The 23,105-nt window shown below is 38.7% G+C and overlaps 1 protein-coding gene across 44 annotated transcripts in view; it reads right to left on the minus strand.

Moving 5' to 3' along the window:
• The window catches only part of ERC1 (ELKS/RAB6-interacting/CAST family member 1), a 573,654-nt gene that overhangs the window by 200,947 nt on the left and 349,602 nt on the right, over positions 1 to 23,105 (minus strand). The gene's annotated exons all lie outside the window — the stretch shown is intronic.

Raw genomic sequence — 23,105 nt, forward strand, 5'->3', positions numbered from 1 at the left:
AAGAAAGGATAAAACGAACCCCATCTGAAATAAAATAAATTAAACATAGGATTTCTGAGGATACTGGGGGAAGAAAGTTTAGACACTATTATGGACTGAACGGGGTCCCCTCAAAATTCATGTTGAGGCCCTAACCCCCAAGCCGACTGTGTCTGCAGACAGCCTTTAGGAGATAAGTTAGGGTTCAGCGGGGTCACAAGGTGGGGCCCTAATCTGATGGGACTGCGGCCCTGTAAGAAGAGGAAGCGGGAGGTGAGTGCCCCTGTCACATGGGGACACAGTGAGCAGGCCTCCGTGAGCCAGGAGGAGGGCTCTCACCGGAACCAAGGCAGCAGGCGCCTTGCTCTTGGACTTCCCAGCCTCCAGAATGGTGAGAAAATAAGTTTCTGTGGTTTAAGTCACTCAGTCTATGGTATTTTGTTATGGCAGCCCAAGTAGGCTAAGATAAGCACCTAAATTTCCACGGGAATTTCGGAGGGAGGAGGAATCTCCCTAAATTAAGCACTTTACTGCAGTGCTTGTTTTTATTTTTTAAAATAAAGACTGGATTATACGACATATAGGATAGAACTCTGCTAACTCTATTTTTTCACTTCGTGATATCAATATATAGGACCCATCTTTCCAGGTTACCATAAAATTACTCAACTCACCCTTTTTAACAACTATTCCATTTGGGGGAGGTGTTATATAACATACAGACCATAAATATTGGGGGAAAAGTTATCATTATCTGGAAATGAAATCATTATATACCTAGAAAATCCAAGAGAATCAACTGAAAAACGATTACAATTTACAATAAAGTTCAGCAAGGTGATCAGACAGAAGCTATATATTAAAATTCAATAGCTTTTCTTTACACCACCAATAAACAATTCAGGTTTTGGAAATGAATTGAGGATTCTGAAACCCTTCTCTTCAACCCTAGGCCAGAAGAGGATTATTATCCCTCTTCTCCATGTTCACCAAAATGGAGGACTGGATTGGTAATTCTGTGTGCTTGGTTAATTTAAAACCCAGGTGAATGCAATATATATATATAAAACATTTTAGAGAATTCCCTTTGCAGAGCAAGCAATTCAGAAAATGCATGGTACAAACACTATGCATATAATCAAACAGCAATATTGTTAAAACCTGAAGTTTTGGGCTTCCCTGGTGGCGCAGCGGTTGAGAGTCCGCCTGCCGATGCAGGGGAACCGGGTTCGTGCCCCGGTCCTGGAAGATTCCACGTGCCGCGGAGCGGCTGGGCCCGTGAGCCATGGCCGCTGCGCCTGCGCGTCCGGAGCCTGCGCTCCGCAACGGGAGAGGCCACAGCGGTGAGAGGCCCGCGGACCGCAAAAAAAACCACAACAAAATCCCTGAAGTTTTAAAAGCATTAAAAATACATTTGCTAACATATGATTCAAAAATGTTCACTGTAGATAATCTAAAACACAAAAAGAAAAAAAAAACAAGAAAAATTTCCTGTAAATTCCTCTAACCAGTGATAATCATTGTTAATATTTAGGTGCACCTGTTCAGCCTCTTCCCTATGAACATAAAAGGTAGCATGCTTTTCCGATTTATTCTCTATTTCTGCTACGATATGGCATTTTAAAAATTGCTATATCTTATGGTATATTTTGATATCTGGTAGGACATGTTGTCCTTCTCCACCAATTCTGCTTTGTCAAAATCTGATTGGGTATCTTTGACACATTTTCTTTTCTAGATGAATTTAAAACATTTTGTCTAGTTCCATAAAAAAGTTTAGAGAGATTTTTCTTCAGTATTTTTTCACATAATGATGCCTGAGCAAGGGTAGGGCCAAAGTGCCTGGGCCTGAATTCTAGTTCTGCCTCCTACCAGCTAGCTCAGCTGGGGCAAGCTACTCAAGTGCTCGGGGCCTCAATTTCCTCACCTTTAAAATGAGAATAACAATACCTTCTCCCCATAAGACTGTTGTTAGGATTAACGGAGTTAAATACAAGCTCTTAGAAAGGTGCGTGGCATACAACCAACACCCAATAAATTTCAGCTATCACCATCGTTATGAACATTTCTTTTCATGTCATTAAGTATTATTCTAAAACCTAATTTTAACTGGCTGCATAGTATTCAGTTGAATAGATGTTTAACGAGTCCCATATTGCTGGGCATTTGGGCTCTTTACATTTTCACCTAGTAATATATGCACATTTCTAAGCCAGTTCCTCCCTCCAGGATATAATGACAGCAGAGAAAATACTTATCAAGAAATTGTCTGTGATATCAAATTTCTCTTTTCTGAGATGACTTACAGGGACCTTGAAAATATGTAGGGGCACTGTTTCTTATGTCAAGCCGTACTTATGACAAATGGAGAGTCGTCTGCAAGGCAGCTCTGGGGAAGTGTGAGGGAGAGAGCAAAGGGCAAAGGGGCGCACTGGAAAGTGACAACATGCTGCACCTCACTCACTTTCACGTGGGTAAGAAACATTTCCCCGTGGACTTTAACAGGACCCTGCAGCAAAAGTACACTTGGATAGTTATTATCTTAGAACATGACACGCAGTCTTTAATGCCTGATACCTAGGGTGAGTTTAAAAACTTAGAGAAGAACTAATAAAGCACATGCAAATCCACTTTCAAGGCAGGATGTATCTCAAGTATTTCTCAGGAATGAGAATGAAAGCCTCGCACAAGAACTGATCACAGGAGACAGATAAGACCACAGGTTACTTATTTGATCCATGTAAGCGAATGAAGAAATTAGTCCTAAGAACGTCTTCATTTCTGAAAGACATGAGGTTTATCAAAATTTAGCTAGTGTTCCCAGGTCAAATATTCATTAATTTGGTGTGAAGTCTGTTTCCTGCACAGTCAGAAGTTGAGCATTAAGTAACTGACAGCTCACAGAGCAGTAGATATTATACAGATCATATAAACGACATTCTGCTCAAGAATCTCTTGTTCTACGCTCTTCTTAAGATTGAGACCAGCAAGCAGGAAAGGTACTTTATATCCAAATATTTTCCCTCTTGAACCATGCCACGTGCATGTGCAGAGAGCCGAACTCCCATGGTCCCGTGACATGAAGAATAAAGTTGTTTGAAGGAAGGAAGGAGAAAAAAAAAAAGGACAGGAGGAAACTTGCTGAGATAAACTTTTTAAGCTGTAAACGCATATCTGTGTATGTAGGTATACATCCCCTCCCAGAGGAAAAGTTCATCGTTTATTCTGTTAATCTTTTCTTTTAGGACTAAGATGTCAATGCCCAAAAAAGGTGCTACAGAAACTATATATTTCACAGAAGAATACTTAGTTAGGCTAAGAAACAGTACATGTTGGTTATTCAAACCCAGGTACTGAAAGAAAAGGTCTGAATTCTGATCACAGTTACCTGGCTGTTCACTAATCTTTCCTTTTTGGTTTCTGATAACGCTATTAACCTACCTAAGAGTCTTAGAAATAATACTACTTAGAAATATTCTGAGATATTTTAGAAAACATATCATAAATAAGTCTTAACCTAACTAGCATTATTTCCAATTATAATTATCTTTAAGAAAGCATTAAAATTATTTCTGCCTACATTTGTTAAACTTTGGAAATCATTTTATTATAGTGAATTTTAATTAAACTTTAATTTGCTATTTTGGTATTTGATATACAAAATGAGAAAAGCATAATCTTCATCGTTTTCAGGTGGGTCGGACTCTGTTGGTTATAAACTTAGCAAAATTTCAACAAATTACCTACGAGCTTTATTTTAAACTTCATTTCATGAAAAAGTATAAGTTAGTCATTAATTAGTCTTGAGTTGGTCAATTTATACACACTCGACTGAAGATTATCCTTCTAGCTGGGAAAGCTCCTTTTCCACTGGCTGGACAGCTTTGGGGGGACTCCCGTGAAGCAGTGTGGTAGGCAGGGGATGGCAACTAGATTAGAGGAGCAACTGTGCTGAATTTAGCCCAACAGCAGTCATGGTCAGACTACCTTCACATCCTATTTATTTTCTCAGCTGGAGTGCAAGGTCTAATAGAAAAGTGTGTTTCCTACTGATTTTGTTTTGCTTTTAAAAGAAATCAGATAGTTTAATTTTGGTCCTGATTAGGACCAAAATGTGGACGGAATAACCATCCTGTGCATTCTGTGTACGGTAGCAGACTTTCTGTGTCCTTCTGACAGGACATTACTCTTGCGTTCTGGCAAACATGTGCTAAGCTCGTCTTGTACATTTCTTGCCCCAGATCTGGAATCAGCTGGTTTACCAAAGAGCACATTCATTCCGTGGGACAGGAGCGGGTGCTGGTTGCTCGGTGCTGCTGGATTACTGCTTTCTGGTTGTTTCAGTTGAGAGCTAGGAAAAACTTTCTTTCTTATTAAGAGGGAGAAAATTATAAATTAACAGTGATATTTTCAATTTAGATTTAAGATTCTAGATCTGCATCTTAAAGAATAAGTTTTTACTTCTTTGATTTTATACTTTGTATATCTTTTTTCCTCTTATGCTGAAAAACCTTGGTTCCTAACAATAATGACATAATTACTTTTTTTTTTTTTTTTTTTTGTGGTACGCGGGACTCTCACCGTTGTGGCCTCTCCCGCTGCGGAGCACAGGCTCCGGACGCGCAGGCCCAGCGGCCACGGCCCAGGGGCCCAGCCGCTCCGCGGCACGCGGGATCCTCCCGGACCGGGGCGCGAACCCGTGTACCCTGCATCGGCAGGCGGACTCTCAATCACTGCGCCACCAGGGAAGCCCCATAATTACTTTTTATTCGCTTTATCCATCAATTTAATTCTTTGAAAATACCAATACCAATTAATCACTATCAATATGCCTTCAGGATGAATTTTAAAATTTCTTTGCATTATTTTTTCTTCTCATTGGAGTATATCTTACTGAGAATGGACAGAGAAAAATCTGTAATATAGAAGGTTAGTGGAAATAATTCTCTGCTGTATGTGGCTATGCAACAATTTAATAAATAACTAGATTCATTTGTTTCAGTTTGTTTACAAAATTCAGGAATTGCTTTCCCCTCTTTCTGATGTAATTTTATTTTTGATTATGTAAAACAACATCCATATGATTCTAGAGTCAAACTATATAACCAGGTACTTTCAGAGAAGACTTGCTTTCAATCCTGCCTTCTCTATCCTATTCCCTTCCTCTTTTCATAGGAAGTTTTTGGGGTAAATTTAAAATTTACCTTTAAATTGTTCTTTATGTAACTGTAAGCAAGCATACACTCTCACAAACATTTATGGATTTACCCACTTTTCTCACATAAGAAGTAGAATATTAAATACACTATTCTGCATCTTGCTTTTTCATTTAACAACATATTCAAGTAGTCACTTCATAACAATAGAGCCGCTTCCCACTCCCTTCTACAGCTGCACAGCACTCTACTCTGTTGGATGTATTGTAATTGATTCAACCAGTATCCCACTGTTGGGTATCTGAGTCATTTCTAATCTATTGCTACTACAAATACTGTAGCAAACACTATAGTAGCACACACGGAATTACCTTGTATATGTGTTATTTTGTAATTTTGAAAATGTGTCTTTGGGACAGATTCCTAGAAGTGAAGCTTCTGGGTCAAAAAGTGAAAACATAGGTAAGTCATTTTATTACATGTTGCCAAATTCCCTCCACAGGTGGTGTACATCTTGCGCTCCCACCAGTAGAGTTTTAAGAGTGTGTGACATGTGCAGCCCTGTCAACTGAATATGCTGTTAAACCCTTCCTTGATTTTGGCCAAATAGCACCTCAGTTTGACTTTATCTGAATATGAGAGAGGTTGGGCGTGTATTCATGTTTAGAGACTATCTATATTTCTTCCCTATGATCTTCCGTTCCTACCTTTTGACTATTCCCCCCACCCCCCATTAAAGTGTTATTTTCTTCTCCATTTTTAGGAATGCTCTTTTTTGGGATATTAGCTCTTGGTGATGTAAGCTGCAGTTTCTCTTCTGAAGCCTGACATCTGTCTTAATTTTCAGAGCCCACACTCTCAACAACGACACTATCCTGTATCCACTGTTCTTCCTTCTGACCCTTATACTTCCTCTCTTTAGTTATTTTAAAATCTTCAAGAAAATACTGCCCGTCTAGGATCTTAAGTCTTCAGAGAAGTAATCTCCTCTGTTAACATCCTCCTCGCTGTGGACTGACTGTGAGCTCATCCTAAGGGTCACCTGTTTTTTTCCCACGGGAATATTGTGACGTCTGGGCTGGGAAGGATCCCAGCAGTGATGCTGTAATTGCTTCTGCTAGGCTCTAATGGGGCATACATTTTTATTCTAATATTTCAGGTAGGAGCTTCCCACACCCAGTGGCAGTATCAATCTGTACTCTGAATCTGCTGGAGATACAGGCTTCAGAATTCTGACATCTTATAAGGGACCTGGGGTTCCTTCCCAAGGTCATGGCAGAGAAAAGCTTTTCTCATCTACCGGTGGTAAAGGTTTGACTCAATTAGTCTTATTTCCTTTCCCTTGAATGGCACTCGTCTGACTGTCCCACCTCGCGGCAGAAGTTCAGTTCCAGGTCCCCAGTACATGTCATCCTAAAGTCCCGCCTTCTTTCCCCGTAAGGGCACTAAAACTCAGCCCCAGCCCTAACTGGTCACGACTGGTCATAATGCCCAGGGCTGCTGCTGCTTTAGTTCACACCCTTCTTTGCTTCTGACACCTGCAGATTTTTTCTGTCAATGAGCTCAATCATGCATCACAAATTCTGAGAGGGGGTTAAAGCTTATCCAGTATCTTTAGGTTTGGAACAAAAGGATTTCAGTGTTATCTGGAACCTCTGCCAGATTCTAATAATCTGTCTACATGTCTTTTCTTCCCATGGATTGTGAGTCTGTGAGGGCTGGGACAAAGACTCATTCACCCGTGTATCAACCTAGTAACTAGTAAAATTGCCAGTGTGTGTATATATATATATATATATATATATATATATATATATATATATACATATATATACACACACATACATATATATGTATATATATATTTTTTTCTTAACATATGTTTGTCAAATTCAAGAATCTATTTTCCGTGGTTGTTACATTTGGGATTATATTTTATTCTTGTTCCAGCAATGAGCCTCATATTTTGAAAGCTTTTTCTATGAAATTACCTTTATTAAATAATGCTCTTTTCCATTTGTATTAATTAAAAATAGATATACTTACCAAACACAATTGCTCATAACTATGAAAAATCCAGCATGACCACAATGAGTTATCTCAGCCAAAAGAAAAGAAAATAGACATTTTAACTAACTAGCAGAGTTTTATCTCAAATAAAAACATAACTGCTGTTACTTATAATAGGTTCAAAACGAACCCCAGCATCCAGGCACTCTGGTTTATAAGCACTTATAAGGTTCTTTTCTTTGATTTCCTCATATACAAATTGATTTATGTGTGAAAAGGAGAACTTCTGACTATAGATATTCAGGTATTTATTTTGTTACTCAGTGGATTTTTTTTCTTAAGGTTTCATGTAATCTTCTCTTATCTAAAAGGATATACTTGGATACATCACCATTTACGGCATTAAGCTCATAGGATATCTGTTCTTTCTACATATTCTGTATTTCCTAGCAAAACTCTACTTTTTTTTCCCCTCTTGGTAGAAAGCAAAGAAAACAAACACACAGCAAACCTTCTGATTTTTTTTTTAAAGGAACCTGGGTTTTTCCATCTCATTATAATCATTCCTTAGTTCTTAGAAAGGTTTGTGTGGGATTCCTTGCTTCCCTAACTCAGAGACGCACATATTCCTTCTTTCTCAGCCTCCAGAACACTTTCCTATATGCCATGCAGACTGTAACTTTGAACTCTGAAGGATGGAAGCTTATTCTTTCTCTCTTTCAACAAATATTAACATGAGAATAAAGACATATTCAGTGTTTTAAAACTAAAAAATACTTTAAATACTTTATAAGAATTTCTGTTCTATTTCTAAATTTTGAGAGCTGTCCTGTTTCTGGCAGGCCCGTGGTGTGTATCTGCAGTATACTAGGGTGAAAAATCAGAGCCAGATCCACAAAGTTACAGGAATGAAATACCCTGTAGGCCAACTTGTTTCTACTGACCCAAACCAATGTCTGAAATGACACTGTTTAAAACAAAGTGAGATTGAAACTTTATTCCTGATCACTGCCTCAACTTTCTAGCACATCCTTCTCACCCTTGCAATAAACCTACAGTAACCCGTTAGGTTTACTTTACTTGGAATAAACCCAGTTTTAATGTTATAAGGATCATTTCTTCCAGTTGTAACTGTTCTCAAAGAAACAGAAGGCCTACACTCTGCAAAATGACCAGAATGTTTAGGGGGAATATTAGCCGGATCCAGTGAGACTCACCATCATATCTAAGAAAAGAACAAAATGTAGGTAGATGTCTTCTGTTATTCTAGAAACCAGTGAACAAAGGTCAGGATCCGAGAGCATTTAGCACAGTTTTGTTTATGGATTACGTGATCTGGGCGGCTAAGTATACAGTTAAAATTTTACAGATAGAGAGGCCACGAAAAAGAAAAGTGACACTAAATTCCTTCACATGTAACAGAAAAGACCGACCCCCCCTCCATTAAAGAAAAATCTTAGATTGTGTTAAACACAAATTTAAAAAAATCATTTTCTCAAGGATGGTGGCACAAACTATAGGTATCTATTACAACGCATTCCAACCCAACAATTTAGTGCTGCAAAGCAGGAAAGTTTAGTACTCTCGCTTCAAACAGGACACCCTTTCCTTAGTAAATACACAGAAATTAACTTTAAGTTATTTGATGCTTTTTACATAAAAAAAAGTAAAAACATTTTCCCCTGTTTGAGGAATAGCTGAGCAGGCAAGGGGGTAATCTTCAAGAATTTGAAGCACTTTTAAGCACACACACACAGAAAAAAGATGCCTTTTAGATAAGAAGGATCAAAATTCTTAAAGTAAGAGGTTTTGAGGGGATTTTATGCTTTCCTTTTACAAAATCATGGTCCATGTGTGGAAAAGGAATGAATGGAGTTGACTCAAAATAAAGTTAACTATAAATTGTACACTCATGAGCACGTACACTGAAGTATCTTTAAACAAACCCAGGGATGTGAGAGCATTTGGGTTCTTGCTGGAAACCATCCATACGGAGAGCAACTGACAGAAGGCCAGACTCTGCAATACCACCTGTTCTTCCTGTTCTGTGAGACTTCATTATAAAAGGATTTCTAGGTACATATGTGCTTTCACAAACCTTCATATGTGGTTACGCTGGTAAAATCAGCAAATAACGACCAATGTGTTCTAGGTGTCTTCTCTAGTCTCCAAAGTTACTTCTTTTTTTGTGAAATTGAGCTAAATGGCTTTCAGTCTTTTGTGTAAAGGAAAAAAACCCCTGACATTTATTAGAATCAGGCCTTTCTAAAACAAAACAGAAAAAAGATTAAATTTTAAAAAGTATCTTAAACGATCTCATATATTTAAGGTTGTGGAAATACTTCACTGATCATTTCAATAAACTCAAGTATTTGAAAAACTCTGATTTCTAGAAATAAACAAGAAGCACCAGGCATAGGTAGGTTCTAATAAGGAATGAATACCCATTAAGGATCTTTTAAAAGGCATCAGTGGCTGAATAAATTAGTGAAACTAGACAGCAAAACTTGTCTGCTACTAGAGGTATCATTTTCTGAATCACATCAATAAGTGACTGGGGCTGGTGGGTAGGGTAGTGATGGAAACTGTGATTTCAAAAAAGCTGGGTTGTCTGAATACTGGCGCTAAAGCTCAGCCGCTACTGAGGTCACTTAGATATCTAACCCTAGAACATAACTATGGTCTTACTAAAGAGAAAAGGTAGTTTTGCCTAAGTCTTCCTTCAAAAATAAAGGTCAGCTTTAACTTCTGCTTCTAGAAGATGGAGCAGACATACTTTTCCCCATACCTCTGCTAAGTACAAAAGGAAAACTGAAAACTATCTGTAAGCTATACATACAAATGTAAAACTACAGCCACACCAACATAAAAAAGGTGGAGAGAAGACAGACTGGTTAAGGACACTGGGACCCAAAGAATGTCACAGGTGGTAAGTTCCCTGGATTTTCTTCTTGCCTCATATATCAGACCTGGAGCTGGAAACCAGCGACCTGGAAGCACCAACAGTCACAGACAACAAAGCCTGAGCTCTCTAGCCCAGGAGGCCTAGAGGGGGAAGGGGCAGCCTAGCAAGATAAAAACATTTTAGACAATAATCACTCTACTCAAAAGGTCACAGGAAAAACTGCCACCCGTGGCAGCAAAGCTAAATGGTGAGCTGGGGCCTGTACCCCACAGCCTCTCCTCCCCCCGGGCAGGTGTCAGAGGAAGCCAAGGAGGGGGCAGTAACCAAGCCCCCCCAGTGGCAGCGGGGACAGGCCGGGCGGAGCAGTGAGTCCCACCCTGGGAAGTGTCAGAGGAGGCCCAGTGCTGCACAGCAGGAAGGAGGCCGCCCCGCAGTGCTTATGGAGGGAGTCCTACACATCCTGGCAGGGATAAGTCAGGGGAGGCCGAGCAGGGGTACGATTCATACCTCTGCCCGGAGTGACGGGGAGCCCCACTCCCTGAGTGTTATCAGAGGCAGAGGAGAGCCTGGATTTGCCTCCACCGGGCAGTAATGAGGCCTCACCACCCTCTCCTCTCTGGAGTGCGCCATCGAAAGCCAGCTGGCAGAGACGGTTTAAATAAGATCCAGAGTCACAGGGCGTGACCCAGACCCCAAATGTCCAGGCACCGATGAAAAATCACTCCTCATACTGAGAACCAGGAAGATCGCCAACTGAATGAAAAAAGACAACTATGGTTAAAGGCACAGGGGAAGCGAAAACCTTCTTCTTGACAACAGACTTAGCTATTTGGGCAGCAGCTGATTAGCTGCCACAGCTGGACTGCGAGGGGCCAGAAGCAGCCAGAAGCTGCTCCGAAGGCTGCCCACAGAGTACCGCCCTGCCCAGCAAGCCTTGGTTCACCTCCTCCCAACCCTGGGACAGGTCGGGGAGTCAGGCAGTGGGGGACTGCTGTGTCTGCAGTAGACCTAACTCTTAGCAGCCGCTTCTAGGAAACTTCTAGGTCAGGAGAGCCTATCCAGTCCAGGTCTCTGTAGCCATCTGACCACAGTTAGTCTGCAACTGGGTTCATCTAATCACCCAAAACTACAGCTTTATTTTGGTGGTAAGGACACCCCAGCCCCGAGAACCAGCAGCACCCCTGCACTTCCTAGGCATGTGCAGGTAGGTCCTTTTGACTAGCCTCCCTGTTTTTAGGTTAAGAAAAATTCCTTCTATCTCACACAGGTAGCTCCTTCTAGTTAGATAAATAATAATAGTAAATATTAATTTTATCAACTCATAAGTTATCAATATATTTTTACTTTTACGGATTTGAAAATTATTAATTTTGAAACTTATTGATTTATTAATCAATATTAATGGACAGGTGGTGTTTATAATATAATTGATTTTTAAAAATTCTTAATTTATGTCACTGAGGATTATACTGTCCTAGAAATACACAGAAATTTACTGGCTAAGGATCAGTTCTAATTATATCAAGATGTGAAGTACAATTCATTACCCAACTATATGAAAGGCTAGTTCATGAAATAACTGTGGCACTTAAAGTGAATAGGTTAACCTAGCCAAGAGTTAAAAAAAGAAAGGGTACTAGATATTTTTGCTAAGGGATCAAATGCAGAAAGATTGAAAACTTTAGGTTCTTTAAGGAAAATAGAGAAAATAACCTGAAATCGATAGCATTTAGACTGAATTGTTTTCGGTAAGGAATATTTTTACCCTACAGTTATTTTACCTCTTCAAAATACAGCTGTAGCATTTTTACCTCCCATCCTCCTTGTTTCCAGGAACATATCTTTAATTTAAAATGTCAAAACAGCAAAAAGCCTGTGGGGTACATAATATCACAATTACCTGTGATACACTGTGCCATAAATGCTTAAACATTCTCAACACATGCAAATCATGGAAAAAAGATCTTAAAAGCCCTGAAACCTTATAAAAAAACTTCCAGCAGTTCTTATCCAATAAAGCCGATTCTGAACTTTTAACAATAGGGTGGTGTCCAGAGGCCATCTGTTTGCTGAGTTATATTATGTAAGAATTAAAAGAATGGCATGTGTTAATATTTTCATGCAAGCGTCAGAAAACAGTAAAAAGTAAACATAACGCCTATATTCTCTCTTGAGTACGCAAATACATTTTTTATGGCTTTAACTGGTACTTCTATTCTGATGACTCTAGAAATCAGTATTTCTAGCTCTCACCTCTCTCTGCAATCTAACTGCCTTCTTGATTATTTCCACCTAGGTGGGTACACAGACACCTCACATTCCAAATATGGCCTTTCCTCTGGACCATTGGTCCCAACTAGCAAAGCCACGTCTACTTACGCCTCAGACACTCCACGCTGGCCAGCGGTGTGTGGGTGGGTGTGACCTCAGGGCCCAAGCGCGGAAGCAGCAGACCCAACCCGCCAGCCCTCCCTTCCTCTGCTGCAGCAACTAAGGAGGCCTCACGCTGAGAGATTAGCTGCAAAAACTGAAGCAGGCCTGGATCACCCTGCATGACTGAGATGCATTAAACCAGTGATGCGCCTAGACTAGGCACTACCCTCCATCTCAACTGCCCTCTACCTTAAAATTTTTAATTAATTTTTCCTCTTTTTTTTTTTAATTGTGGCGAAACATATATAAAATCTGCTGTTTTAACCACCGTAGGTATGTATACATTTCGGTGGTATTAAACACATTCACACTGTTGTGCAGCCATCACCACCATCCATCCCCACAACGCTTCATCCCGTAAAACTGAAACTCTACACCCTTCAGACGATAACTCCTTATTCTCCGCTGCCCCACCCCTGGCACCTACCATTCCACTGTCTTTACGATTTCGATTACTCTAAGTACCTCGCATATGTGGACTCATACAGTATTTGATTTTTTGTGACTGGCTATTTTCACTGAGCGTAACATCCTCAAGTTTCATCCATGTTGTAGCATTCTGCAAATTTTTTAAGTCTGAATAATGTTGCCTTGTATGTATGTACCACAGTTTGCTTATCCATATTCCTTCACCGATGGACACTATGGTTGCTTCTACATCTTAGCGATTGTGAATAATGCTGTTCTGAATATAAGTGTACAAATATCTTGTCAAGATCCTGCCTTCAATTCTTTGGATAAATACCCAGGAGTGGAATTGCTGGATCATATGGTAATTCCATTTTTAATTTTTTGAAGAACTGCCATACTGTTTGCCACAGCAACCATACCATCTTATATTCTAATACTGCACAAGGATTCCAATTTCTCTGCATCCTAGCTAACACTTGTTTTCTGTTTTGATAATAGCCATCCTAATGGGTGTGACATGGTATCTCATTATAGTTTGATTTGCATTTCCCAAAGATTAGTGATGTCGAGCATATTTTCATGTTCTTATTGGCCATTTGTATGTCTTTGGAGAAATGTCTATGCAAGTCCTTTGCCTATTTTTGAATTGGGCTGTTTGTTGTTTTTGTTTGTTTGTTAGGTTTTAAAAGTTCTCTATATATTCTGCATATTAATCCCTTATCAGATATATGATTTGCAAATATTTTCTCCCATCTGCTGGTTTTATTTTTATTCTGTTGTGTCTTTTGGATACACAAAATTTTTAAATTTCCAGAAGTCCAATTTGCCTATTTCTTTTGTGACTTGTGCCTTTAGTATCACATCCAAGAAATCACTGCCAAATCCAATGTCATGAAGTTTTTATACTGCTTTCTTCTAAAAATTTTATTGTTTTAGGTCTCATGCTCTGGTCCTTGATTCAACTGGATTTAATTTTTGTATATGGTGTTAGGTAAGGGTCCAAATTCATTCTTTAGCATGTGGATATCCTGTTTGCCCAGCACCATTTGTTGAATTGACTGTCCTTTTTCCATTGAATGGTACTGGCACCCTTGTCAAAAATCATCTGACCAGGTATGTAAGGGTTTATTTCTGGGCTCTCTATTCCACTGGTCTATACATGTCTTTATGCTAACAGCACACTGTTTTGATGCTTTTAGATTTGTAGTAAGTTTTGAAATCAGGAACTGTGAGTTCTCCAGTTTTGTTTTTTTTCAAGATTGTTCTGGCTTATGCAGGGTCCCTTGAGATTGATTCCATATAGATAGTAGGGTGGGTTTTCTATTTCTGAAAAAAAGCATCACTGGAATTTATATGTGACTGCATGAATCTGTAGATTGCTTTGAGCAGTAGTGATATTTTAACAATTTTAAGTCTTCCAAAACCATGAACCAGGAATACGTTTCAATTAATTTATGTCTTCTTTAAATTCTTTCAGCAATGTTTTGTATTGTTCATTGTACAAATCTATCACCTCCTTGGTGAAGTTAATTCCTCAGTATTTTAATCTTTTTAATGCTACTGTGTGTGAAATTGCTTTTGTAATTTCTTTCTCAGGTTGTTCATTGTTCGTGTATAAAAACGCAAACAAATTTTTATATGTTGACTTAAAAAAATTTTTTTTTGAAGATTACTATTATTCTATTTTATTTATTTATTTATTGGCTGCATTGGGTCTTAGCTGTGGCATGTGGGCTCTTCGCTGCGGTGGGCGGGCTTCTCTCTAAATGTGGCGTGCGGGCTCATCAGTTGCAGCACGCAGGCTCTCTAGTTGTGGCACGTAGGCTCCAGGGCGGGTGGGCTCGGCAGTTGCAGCATGCGGGCTCCAAAGTGTGTGGGCTCTGTTGTTGTGGCGTGCAGGCTTCAGAGTGCGTGGGTTCTGTAGTTGTGGCACGCAGGCTCTCTAGCTGTGGCATGCGAGCTCAGTAGCTGCAGTGTGCGGGCTTACTTGGCCCACTGCATGTGGGATCTTAGTTCCCAAGCAGGGATCGAACCAGCATCCCCTGCATTGCAAGACAGATTCTTAACCACTGGACCACCAGGGAAGTCCTGTATGTTGACTCTTTGCATCCTACTTTGCTGAGTTCATTTACTAGTTCTAACAGCTTTTTTTTCTCTGAGAAATCCTTAGGGTTTTCTACAAATAAGCTCATACCACCTGCAAATAGAGATAATTCTGCTTCTCCCTTTCCAAATTGGAGTTCTTTTATTTATTTATTTATTTATTTATTTATTTATTTATTTTTGCTTAACTGCTCTGGATAGAACTTCCAGTACTATGTTGAAAAGAAGTGGTGAGGGACTTCCCTGGCGGTCTAGTGGTTGAGACATTGCCTTCCAATGCAGGGGGTGCGGTTTTGATCCCTGGTTGGGGAGCTAAGATCCCACATGCCTTGTGGCGAAAAAACCAAAGCTTGAAGCAGAAGCAATACTGTAACAAATTCAATGAAGACTTTAAAAATGGTCACCATAAAAAAAAAAAAATCTTAAAAAAAAAAAAAGGCAAAGAAGTGGTGAAAGCAGGTACTCTTGCCTTGTTCCTGATCTCAGAGGAAAAGGTTTCATTTCAGTCTTTCACTATTGAGAATGATGTTTGCTGTGGGATTTTCATATATGGATTTTATTATGTGGAGGTAATTGAGTGTTTTTATCATAAAAGGGGGTTGAATTTTGTCAAATCATGAGATGATCGTGTGATTTTTTTTCCCCTTTATTCTGCAGATGTGGTTTATTACATTGATTAATTTTTGTATGTTGAACCAGCCTTGCATTCCGGGAACAAATCCCTCTTAGTCATGATATATGATGTTTTAATATGCTGTTGAATTCTGTATGCTAGTATTTTGCTGAGGATTTCTGCAACAATGTTCGTAAAGGATACTGGTTTGTAGTTTTGTTTTTTTGTAGTCTCTTTGCCTGGCTTTGTTTTCAGGGCAATGCTGGCCTCACAGAATGAATCAGGAAGTATTCCTTTGCCTTTTTGGGAAACATCTGAGGAGGACAGGTATTAGTTCTTCTTTAAATGTTCTTCTTTAAAGAATTCAGGAATGAAGTCATCAGGTCTAGGGCTTTTCTTTGTTGGGAGATTTTTGATTACTGACTCAATCTTCTTACTAGGTCTAACTCAGATTTTCTATTTCTTCATGATTTAGTCTTGGTAGTTTTTCTGCTTCTAGGAATTTGTTTGTTTCACCTAGGTTATCCCATTTTTTGGCTTACAATTGTTCACAGTACTCTCTTATAATCCTTTTTATTTGTGGAGAATCAACAGTAACATCCCCATTTTCATTTCTGATTTTAGTTAATTGAGATTTCTTTTTTTCCCTTAGTCCATGTAGCTAAAAGTTTATCAATTTTGTTGACTTTTTCTAAGCAAAAGTTTCATTGGTTTTACTGATTTTTCTCTACTGTTTTTCTATTCTCTATTTTATTGATCTCTGCTTAAATCTTTATTATTTCCTTTCTTCTGCTGGCTTTGGGTTAGTTTGCTTTCCTTCTTCTACTTCCATAAATTATAAAGTTATATTGTTGATTTGAGATCTTTCTTGTTTTTTAATGTAAGCATTTGCAGCTACAAATTTCCCACAGCACTGCTTTCACTATGTCCCAGAAGTTCTGGTAAGTTGTATTTTCATTTTCATTCACCTCTAAGTATTTTCTAATTTCCCTAGTGATTTCTTCTTTGATCTATTGGTTGTTTAAATGTGTATTGTTCAATTTCCACAACTTTGTAAATTTTTCAGTTTCACTTTCGTTACTAATTTCTAACTCCATCCTGTTGTGGTCAGAGAAGATACTTTGTATGATATCTATCTTTTAAAATCTACTGTGGTCTAACATATGGTCCATCCTGGAAAACACCCCACGTGCATGTGAGAAGACTGTGTACATGCATACCTCGGAGATACTGAGCGTCAGTTCCAGACCCATGTGATAACGCAAATATTGCAATAAGTGAGTCACGTGAACTTTTTTCTTTCCCGGTGCATAAAAAGTTATGTTTACACTATACTGTAGCCCATTAAATGTGTAATAAAAAATTACAGACTTTAATTAAAAACATTGCTAAAAACTGCTATCATCTGAGCCTTCAGTGAGCTGTAGTAGTAAAATCAAAGATCACTGATCACAGATCACTGTAACAAATATGATAATAATGGAAAAGTCTGAAATATTGTGAGAATTACCAAAATGTGACAGAGACACAAAGTGAGCAAATGGTGTCAGAGAAGTGTCACCTACAGACTTGCTTGATGCAAGGTCGTCACAAACCTTCAATCTGTAAAAATAAAAATAACAAACAAACCAAAAACCCCCAACAACAACAACAAAACACAGTATCTGTGAAGCACAGTAAAATGAAGTGCAATGAAACGAGGTATATGCCTGTCTGCTGTTACTGCTGGGTAGAGTGTTTTGTATACGTCTGTAATGTCTAGTTGGTTTACTGTGCTGTTTAAACCTGTTATTTCCTTACTATGTTCTGTCTGGTTGTTCTGTCCATTACTGTGAATGGGGTACTGAAGTCTCCAACTATTACTGTAGAACTGTCTACTTGTTCCTTCAATTATGTCAGGTTTTGCTTCATATATTTTGATGGTTTGTCCATTGGTGTGTAAATGTTTATATCTGTTTCACTGTCCTGCTGTATTGAACCTTTCATTAATATATAACATGCTTCTTTGTCTTTTGTAAACTTCTTCAATTTAAAGTCTGTTTTCTTATATTAGTAGAGCCACTTATGCTCTCTTATGGTCACTATTTGCATGGAGTATCTTTTTCCACCCTTTCATTTTTAAACTTTTTTGTGTCTTTGGACATCAAGTGGGCCTCCTGATGACAGCACATAGTTGGTTTATCTGTTTTTATCCAATCTGTCAATCTCTGTCTTTTGATTGGAGAGTTTAACCAATTTACATTTAAAGCAATTACTCATAAGGAGGGGCTTACTTCTGTCATTGCACTATTTATTTTCTGCATGCCCTATAGTTTTTTTTGTCCCTCACTTCCTGCATTACTGCCTTCTCTTGTATTTAGCTGATTTTTTTTTGGTAGCAAAATGTTTAAATTCCTTTCTTACTTCCTTTTGTGTATATTCTATATCTATTTTCTTTGTGGCTACCATGGGGATTATATCGAACATCCTAAAGTTATAACTGTCTAATCTGAATTTACACCAGCTTAACTTCAATAACATATAAAAACTCCGCTCCTTTACAGCTCTGTCCCCACCCTTTCTAGCTGTTGATGTCACAAAACTACATGTTTATACAATGTGTAACCCAAAACATAAAAGTAATACTTCTTAATGCAGCAGTCTCCTAAATTATGTAGAAAATAAGATGTGGAGTTACATACCAAAGTTACAGTAATATGAGCTTTTACACCTAATTTTTTTCCCTTAAATCTACTAGTCTCTTAAATGATGCATAAAACAAAAACTACAGTTACATACCATTGTTACAATAATACTAGCTTTTATAATTGCCCATGTATTTACCTTTATTGAGATCTTTATTTCTCTATGCAGCTTCAGGTTACTGTCTAGTGTCCTTTCATTTCACCCTGCAGGACTCCCGTGAGCATTTCTTGCAGGGCAGATCTAGTGGTCATGATCTCCTGCAGCTTTTGTTTAACTCAGACTGTCTTAATTTCTCCCTCATTTTTCAAGGAGAGTTTTACTGGATACAGGATTCTTGGTTTTTTCTTTTAGCTCTTTGAATATACCAGCCTCCCCAAAAAAGTCTTCTGGCCTCCAAAGATTCCGATAAGAAATCTGCTGAAAATCCTATTGAGGATCCCTTGTATGTGATGATTCTCTCTTCATCTTTTGAAAGTTTGATTATAATGTGTCTCACTTTGAATTCATCTTACTTAGAGTTTGCTGAGATTCATGCATGTTTATATTTATGTCTTTCAGCAAATTTGGGAAGTTTTCACCATTATTTCTTTAGATATTCTCCCTGCCCCTTTCCCTCTCTCTTCTTCTGGGATTCCCATGATGCATATGTTGGTCCACTTAATGCTGTTCCATAGGTCCCTAGGCTCTGTTCACTTTTCTTAAATCATTTTTCTTTCTGTTCCTCAGCCTTGATAATTTCCCTTATCCTATCCTCAAGTGCACCGATTCTTTCTTCTGCCTGCTCAAATCTGCCTCTGAATCCGTCTAAGTGAATATTTCATTTCAGTTAATGGACTTTTCAGCTCCAGAATTTCTTTTTAGGTTTTCTGTCTCCTTATTGATATTTCCATTTATCCACACATCATTTTCTTGACATCCTCATTCCAAAAGGGAGAAGTTGGAAGGAGTAAAGGGGTTGTCAGTCCCAAGCAAATTTGAAATCCAGCAGAACACATTCCATTAGGCTTCAAGGCCTGTGAACAAGGCCTCTGTGGCTCAAGGCTGTGCCCTCTGGCCACGTGGTGGCTTCACTGGCCTCTGCCTCTGGGCCCCCAGCAGCTCTGCTGACACAAAATCTTAACTTTTAAGTCTTGATTTTTAAGGTAAAACTAATCAATACTATCAGAATTCAGGCAAGCAGTTACTTGCAGGACTGAGCAGGGTATAGAGGGAGCATGAGGGCTTGGTTTTGGGGTGCTGGTAAAAATGATCTGCTTCTTGGATGTGTATGCTGGTTACATGAGAGTGTTTCCTTGTGAACATTCATGACATGTACGCTTAGATGTGTACTTTTCTATGTGTATATTTCAATAAAAAAGATTTTTTTTAAAAAAAGGTTGTATAACAAGAAGATTTCAGCAATAGAGGAAATTATCTCTGGACAGAGAGAGCTATTTCCTTTAATTTAGCTCATGTTTTGTCATTTTCTACAGTTAAAACATTATGGTAATGAAAAGAAGATGTTAAGTTATGGCTGCTCCTACCAGCTGACATAAAAGTGAGAGACCTATTTTAGTCTCAGAGTATTAAAAGATAGAATTTAGCTATTTTAATATTATATAGTAAGAGAAATAGTTATTTCAGTGCATGGCCATAAGAACAGCTGTAAGCCAGTGGCTAGTAATATCATTACCATTCAGGAAGATAATCCAGGATTAGGAAATACTGCTATAAACAGTGAAAATGTCTAAATACAGTTAAAGATGGCAGGGCTTCCCTGGTGGCGCAGTGGTTGAGAATCCGCCTGCCGAGGCAGGGGACACGGGTTCGTGCCCCCGTCCGGGAAGATCCCACATGCCGCGGAGCGGCTGGGCCCGTGAGCCATGGCCGCTGAGCCTGCGCGTCCGGAGCCTGTGCTCCGCAACGGGAGAGGCCACAACAGTGAGAGGCCCGCGTACCACAACAACAACAACAACAAAAAGATGGCAATCAGCTGAATTAGAACCAGCCTTGAAAACTGCTTTCCTGTAGCATACAGCTCTGCCTGGTTATTTTTTCTAAACAATAAGGTAGATAGGGAGGCAACTGTGAGGAAAACTGTTGCAGAGATAACTTCATCTTACGAGTCTTCCATTTAGCAGAGAGTGGGACAGAGCTGACTAGAGGGATAGCACACAATGCCTCCTTTCTCTGGATCCGGGCCAGTGACTGAGAGCCGATGAAGAAGTCAACCAGGTTCTTACAGGTGTTTAATGTGAGTCTTAATATACAGCTAGGTATTGGTTTCAGGCCTGCAAGGTGGATACACCTGCGAAGAGCACATATATATTTAAACATAGTTCCATCTCTTTGGATATTTCTGGTGAACTGGCTCATTAAAGTGCTAGGGAGGCCTGAAAGGTGCATGTTCAAAACTATTTTCAGAGACCCCCTAATTTTAGAGTTGACTACTATTAGGCTGCAATTTCATACAAGTCCAGGAAAAACATCATACCCAATTCAGAATGCCATATTGAGGAACATGACTGGCAATACCACAAACTTTATTTTAAGCATTCTCTACCTTGAAAAACAGCTACCACAAATCCTGTTTTAGTACCAAAGCTCATCAATTTATTTAGTTAATTAAATTCTTATACTGTATAAAATCTTTGAAATACAGGGGGAAAAGCTCTTGAACCTCAGGTATAATAGATGTTCATTCTTTGGCAGTCACTATTTCTAGGAGCTTTTCAATCTCTATTTGCTCTTCTTAAGAATGCAAATTTACTGATTCTTAAAATTCTGCTGTTCAAAAGACATCTTAATAAATGATGTGTAATATTTTGGGGCTAGATTTCCATATATCTGCCCATATACATATATGATAGTAACAGTAGTTTCACACCAGAATCATTTGTGATGGTAATTTAGGATTATGACCACACAGGTTTTCAAACTTGGCTGCTTAAAAATCGGTCTATCTGATTTCAGATGCTCTCTGAGTTCTCAATCAGAACTCTCTAACTCTCATTAATTCAGTCAACAATTTCTAAGATAATTGTTGAAAATGAGAAGGTATCTGTTGACATAAGATGGGGAATAGATTTTGGCCTGTCAAGATTCTGACTTTTTAAACTGAGCACAGTCCATTATGGTAATTTATTTTCACTGTAATTTAGAAAAGATCTTATTAAAGTACTATTTATCACGGAGAGAATTACTGGGTCATTAATAATACAGCTAAAGGCTACTGAAATCTCTAACCAAAAGCCCACAATGATGGCAACACATTTCAGTGTAGTGATCAGCAGTGTTGGCAATGGAGTGACATGATTTGTTCTGAATCCCAGCTCCATCGCTTACTAGCTATGTGACTTTGGGCAAATTACTCACTGTCTCTCTCTTAGCATCTCCTCTGTACAATAAGGATAACTGTACTTCACAGGGTTGTTGTGAAGAGTATATGAGTTAATTCATGTGAAGCACTCAGAACAAGAGTTAGCTCAATAAATTTTAGATATTCTTATCTGTGAATAATGTTTTCAAGAAAGCCAGACAGTACGGGTGATTTAAGTTGGTCATGTACATTGTCCATGGGAAGGGCATTCTGTAACAGGTAATGTTATAGTTTTATATCACTCCTCTCGTCCCTGAATACAAATATCATTTAATTCCATATTCACTTTTAATAAGTACCCACATTAGTTCAAAAGGGACCAAAAGAGGCAGTAGGAATAGATTCTGTGGAGTACATTGGTCTGAACTGATTCCTGCCAAGAGAAGTTTAGTGAGGGAAAGGGGAACCACCCTAAACCAGCCTTCCTTTTACTCATGTTTAATGAGATCCTCAGACCAAGGTCAAGGAGCACAGGAAACAGTTATAAATCATGCCACCTGACGGGAGAAGGAATAGGAGGGGCACGTGCACTGGGGCAGGAAATCTAGGTTGATTTATTTGCATTGAGACAATTCAAGAGGGATCAGGAGACTCAGAAGGTTTATGAATTCCCTGTGGCATCATAAAAGGCAGCAGTCTGACAATAGGAAGGGCAAGCTAGATTTGATGCTAGAAAAGAAGGGAAGAGTCTTATCAAATTTTTGTGAAGAATTTTTCTACATCTGGAATTGATGACAAAAAAGATGGAAGAGATGGAGGAAAGGAGCCTGGGAGGATTCCAGATTTCCCCACATCTCCCAGCCTCTGGACTTCACTTAACTCCAAGCAAGCAGAACTCATCAAAATATGATCTATTTCTTTGTAGGATACAAAAAAGGTTTCAAGGGGATAGTGAGTAACCAGGATTTTTTTTTTAACTTTAAAATGCAATACTTACTACTTTCATAAAATAAGGAAATTTCTATAGGCAGATTTAAACAATCCTTACATACGTGTTTTCTTATGCTTTACAATTCCTTCTTTTAAAACTGTTCCCAGTGTCAGCAATTAGCAGGTAATACAGCTATAGGTACATACATTGACTTGTCAAAAATTGGGAAATACAGAACTTTAGACCTCAAAATTAATTTTATCTATCCATCTAATATTACAGAGGAGGAAGATAAGACCAGAGAGGTAAGTTAGGAAGCTTGTGACTTGATTCATTAAAAAAACTGAAAGAATAAATCAGTGGCCAACACTTGGATATCAAGAGATTTGTAAGTGAAGGGGGTCAGAAAGTACAAACTTCCAGTTATAAGATTAAGTCCTGGGAATGTGATGTACAGCATGGTGATGAGAGTGAACAATACTGTGTCGTACGTTTGAAGGTTACTGAGAGTCAAGATCTTAAAAGTTTTCATCACAAGAAAAAAAAATGTAACTGTGTGGTGATGGATGTAAACTCAACTT

Source organism: Physeter macrocephalus, chromosome 6 (genome assembly GCF_002837175.3).
Source record: "Physeter macrocephalus isolate SW-GA chromosome 6, ASM283717v5, whole genome shotgun sequence".
NCBI classification, from domain to species: Eukaryota; Metazoa; Chordata; class Mammalia; order Artiodactyla; family Physeteridae; genus Physeter; species Physeter macrocephalus.